Source organism: Tachysurus vachellii, chromosome 14, assembly GCF_030014155.1.
Source record: "Tachysurus vachellii isolate PV-2020 chromosome 14, HZAU_Pvac_v1, whole genome shotgun sequence".
NCBI lineage: Eukaryota > Metazoa > Chordata > Actinopteri > Siluriformes > Bagridae > Tachysurus > Tachysurus vachellii.
Window position 1 is genome coordinate 23,364,818 of NC_083473.1, and position 5,000 is coordinate 23,369,817.

Below are 5,000 nucleotides of genomic sequence, written 5' to 3' on the forward strand. Positions count from 1 at the left end.
TGATGTTGCAGTTTCAAAAAAAAAAAAATAAATCCAATGGATTTTGCTGTAAGTGAATAAAAATAATCAGAGATACAAAGCTAGAAAATCTGGGCTTTGGCCAACATATTAAAGTATAACATATTAAGTATAATATAAAGTATGACATTATTTTACATTATACATAATTATACATAATTATATATATAAGCAAGTCTCAAATTTGTGACTTAAGTCTGACTCGAGTCGAGTCCCCCATCTCTGAGTCATTTAACTCAAGTCCGAGTCAAGTCTCAAGTCATGAACGTCAAGTCGAGGCTTTTTTAAATGTTTGTCAAGCAAGTCTTAAGTCTCAAATTTGCGACTTACGTCTGACTCGAGTCGAGTCCCCCATCTCTGAGTCAATTAACTCAAGTCCGAGTCGAGTCTCGAGTCATGAACGTCAAGTCAAAGTCGAGTCGAGTCTTTTTTAAATATTTGTCAAGCAAGTCTCAAGTCTCAAATTTGCGACTACAGTCTGACTCGAGTCAAGTTGCGTTCCCCATCGCCGAGTCATTTAACTCAAGTCCGAGTCAAGTCTCAAGTCATGAACGTCAAGTCGAGGCTTTTTTAAATGTTTGTCAAGCAAGTCTCAAGTCTCAAATTTGCGACTTACGTCTGACTCGAGTCAAGTCGAGTCCCCCATCTCTGAGTCAATTAACTCAAGTCCGAGTCGAGTCTCAAGTCATGAACGTCAAGTCGAGGCTTTTTTAAATGTTTGTCAAGCAAGTCTCAAGTCTCAAATTTGCGGCTTATGTCTGACTCGAGTCAAGTCGAGTCCCCCATCTCTGAGTAATTTAACTCAAGTCCGAGTCGAGTCTCGAGTCATGAACGTCAAGTCAAAGTCGAGTCGAGGCTTTTTTAAATGTTTGTCAAGCAAGTCTCAAATTTGCGGCTTACGTCTGACTCGAGTCAAGTCGAGTCCCCCATCTCTGAGTCAATTAACTCAAGTCCGAGTCGAATCTCGAGTCATGAACGTCAAGTCAAAGTCGTGTCGAGTCTTTTTTAAATATTTGTCAAGCAAGTCTCAAGTCTCAAATTTGCGACTTCAGTCTGACTCGAGTCAAGTTGCGTTCCCCATTGCCGAGTCATTTAACTCAAGTCCGAGTCAAGTCTCAAGTCATGAACGTCAAGTCAAGGCTTTTTTAAATGTTTGTCAAGCAAGTCTCAAGTCTCAAATTTGCGGCTTACGTCTGACTCGAGTCAAGTCGAGTCCCCCATCTCTGAGTAATTTAACTCAAGTCCGAGTCGAGTCTCGAGTCATGAACGTCAAGTCAAAGTCGTGTCGAGTCTTTTTTAAATATTTGTCAAGCAAGTCTCAAGACTCAAATTTGCAACTTACGTCTGACTCGAGTCAAGTCGAGTCCCCCATCTCTGAGTCAATTAACTCAAGTCCGAGTCGAGTCTCAAGTCATGAACGTCAAGTCGAGGCTTTTTTAAATGTTTGTCAAGCAAGTCTCAAGTCTCAAATTTGCGGCTTACGTCTGACTCGAGTCAAGTCGAGTCCCCCATCTCTGAGTCATTTAACTCAAGTCCGAGTCGAGTCTCGAGTCATGAACGTCAAGTCAAAGTCGAGTCGAGGCTTTTTTAAATGTTTGTCAAGCAAGTCTCAAATTTGCGGCTTACGTCTGACTCGAGTCAAGTCGAGTCCCCCATCTCTGAGTCAATTAACTCAAGTCCGAGTCGAGTCTCGAGTCATGAACGTCAAGTCAAAGTCGTGTCGAGTCTTTTTTAAATATTTGTCAAGCAAGTCTCAAGTCTCAAATTTGCGACTTCAGTCTGACTCGACTCAAGTCGAGTCCCCCATCTCTGAGTCAATTAACTCAAGTCCGAGTCGAGTCTCAAGTCATGAACGTCAAGTCGAGGCTTTTTTAAATGTTTGTCAAGCAAGTCTCAAATTTGCGGCTTACGTCTGACTCGAGTCAAGTTGCGTTCCCCATCGCCGAGTCATTTAACTCAAGTCCGAGTCAAGTCTCAAGTCATGAACGTCAAGTCGAGGCTTTTTTAAATGTTTGTCAAGCAAGTGTCAAGTCTCAAATTTGCGGCTTACGTCTGACTCGAGTCAAGTCGAGTCCCCCATCTCTGAGTCATTTAACTCAAGTCCGAGTCGAGTCTCGAGTCATGAACGTCAAGTCAAAGTCGAGTCGAGGCTTTTTTAAATGTTTGTCAAGCAAGTCTCAAATTTGCGGCTTACGTCTGACTCGAGTCAAGTCGAGTCCCCCATCTCTGAGTCAATTAACTCAAGTCCGAGTCGAGTCTCGAGTCATGAACGTCAAGTCAAAGTCGTGTCGAGTCTTTTTTAAATATTTGTCAAGCAAGTCTCAAGTCTCAAATTTGCGACTTCAGTCTGACTCGAGTCAAGTCGAGTCTCCATCTCTGTAAAGAGACCTACACAGTTATGATGCACACAAAATCACAATTAATTTCGTAGGCAGTATAAATAGAAATATATTACAATCATAATAAATATCTGAGATAAAACTTTTTAGGATGTCCCTAAAGGACAGTGGACAGTCCTGGGCCTTTGTTTTCCTTGCAGTCTATAATAAGAGTGATGGTTGTGATCTAATCTCGTGCCACAATTTTTATTATTCTTTTTTTTTAACCAAACCCTGCCAGAAACTTTGTCCAGGACTTTACAACTTGGTCTTCATGATGCTGTTTGTTCTCTAAGAACCCTGCAGGAAAGAGATAGTGGGCACACGGTTCAATCAATTTACCCATGCACATTCCTCATGCTATTGAAATCCCGGCCTCTTTATGTTCGGAGTCATGTGTGACGTCCTCAGACAGCAGGACTCATACGGGCAGTGCTTTGAGCTCCTCCGCTCCAGCTCTGTGCTCGTTAGAGGAGACCTGTGGGGCTGTTTAGAGATAACAAAGTGATGGGATGCCTACTTTAGTGCAACGCTCACTGAACCGAATGACAGATGGATCTCCAGGGTCGTGTAACCGCATTACTCACACTAGCACCCAGCCAGTGAGATGTAGGGCAACGAAAGAAAAAAAAAAGTGACTAGGGTATTCATAACCAACAGGTGAGCGAAGATGATCCAGGTTAGTACGACATATTTGCTAATTAAATACACACCGATACTGCAGTAATAACTGTAGAGAATAGAGTAAGCATGGCTTAAAATAAACATCCATTTCATTTCAGTGACTTTGTCACAACATTTAGATGTCTATAGTGAGACAAAATACAAGGGAGAATTTTAAGTAGCCTCCCTGACTTGTTCCCCACATAAAAGAGACAGGTGAGCTGAGACCGAGAGCACACACTCTTTTAACTCCCTCACTTCAAAGTGCTCAGTATGGAGATGACACCAAACCCTCAGCACCACAAACAAAGGTGCAGGTGCCATGACACGTAAAAACAGAAGAAAAAAAGGACACTTTATGCTGCTGTGGTGTTCCGTTGTTGTAGAGTTCCAACTAACAACCCGCTGGGATAATCATCATCTCTAAAGAAAAAAAAAAACAACCATGATGCTATGTTCAAAGTACAGTGCTTGGATTTCTGTAGACAGGTTAGACTGTCTAATGGTCTGCCATTCCAGCCTGTCAAATGATTTAATAGGTACAATACTAACAGCAGGGGGGTCACGGTGGCTTAGTGGTTAGCACGGTCACCTAACACCTCCGGGGTTGGGGGTTCGAATCCCGATTCCGCGTTGTGTGTGTGGAGTTTGCATGTTCTCCCCGTGCCTCGGGGGTTTCCTCCGGGTACTCCGGTTTCCTCCCCCGGTGGAAAATTTATCCGTAGTGTGTGATTGCGTGAGTGAATGATTGTGTGTGTGTGTGTGTGTGCCCTGTGATGAGTTGGCACTCCGTCCAGGGTGTATCCTGCCTTGATGCCCGATGACGCCTGAGATAGGCACAGGCTCCCCGTGACCCGAGGTAGTTCGGATAAGCGGTAGAAGATGAATGAATGAATGAATGAATGAATACTAACAGCACAGCATCACACCAGAAACTCCTTTCACTAATGTATAATTATATCAAGTTTAACACCGAGAACAAACCCCTTCATGCCCCTTTGGTTTTAATCGAGTCGACTCGGTTCCTCATAGCAACAAAGTAAAGACAGCACACAAATGGTTGACATCAGCACGTACTCCTGTGCAGCGTGACAGTCCAGCAGTTAATGAGAACAAGTGAAGGATTTCTAAGTACATGAAAATCCCATGACATTGACACTGTGGTTGTTTTGCTTGGATTAATGTACCAGCCATTCTGGTTAACTTTTCTGCCCTCGAGCGTAAAAATGCCTCGGCTTCTCCGTGGTACGATACCGGGATCGCACTTGTTAACCGGGAACACCTTAACACTCGGTGTGTTTGAAGTTTTCTTACGCAAGGAAAAGGATATGTGGAAGAAATACTGTAGCGACCCAAACGTTTTCTACAGCTCTTTCTTTACTGAACCTGAATCAGCAATGTGGGTCTTTTGTCTGAAATCTAGTCTAAAACCCAGAGCTCTCTGACCAGTGACCCACTTACCCACATCTTAAAGAGATTTCAGGGTCATGGGTTCAGAAGAAGGTAACTTGACAGAGAGCTGCATGGCATCGTGTTTCAAAGCCTCAAATGCCCTCCTCTTGTAAAAAAAAAAAAAAAAAAAAAAAAAAAATTCTCAACTCCCAGTTCCCCAATTACTCCTTTAGTGCATGGAACAAAATGTGGCTAATTAGCATAAGATCACAGAGGTGAAGGACAACAAGAGAAGCCTTACTGTGAGTGTAGACTGCTAATGTAACACAACACACAAGACCTTCGGCTGTATTTAACTACACACAGTCGCCGATTGTTATTTTTACATCATGTGGCTACTACAAAGTCGTCACACTTTCCCGTTTTCGCTTAACGCTCAGGATTTAATGTTTTTTTTACTGATACACGAAACGACGTCTAGAGTCTAGACGTTACCTACTGTACGTTGCATGATGTTCTAAAAATGGGTCTTTAATCACTAAGCATGAA

General features: G+C 42.8%; 1 protein-coding gene across 1 annotated transcript in view; it reads right to left on the minus strand.

Moving 5' to 3' along the window:
- The window catches only part of LOC132856907 (A disintegrin and metalloproteinase with thrombospondin motifs 20-like), a 98,609-nt gene that overhangs the window by 52,749 nt on the left and 40,860 nt on the right, over nucleotides 1-5,000 (minus strand). The window lies entirely within an intron of this gene.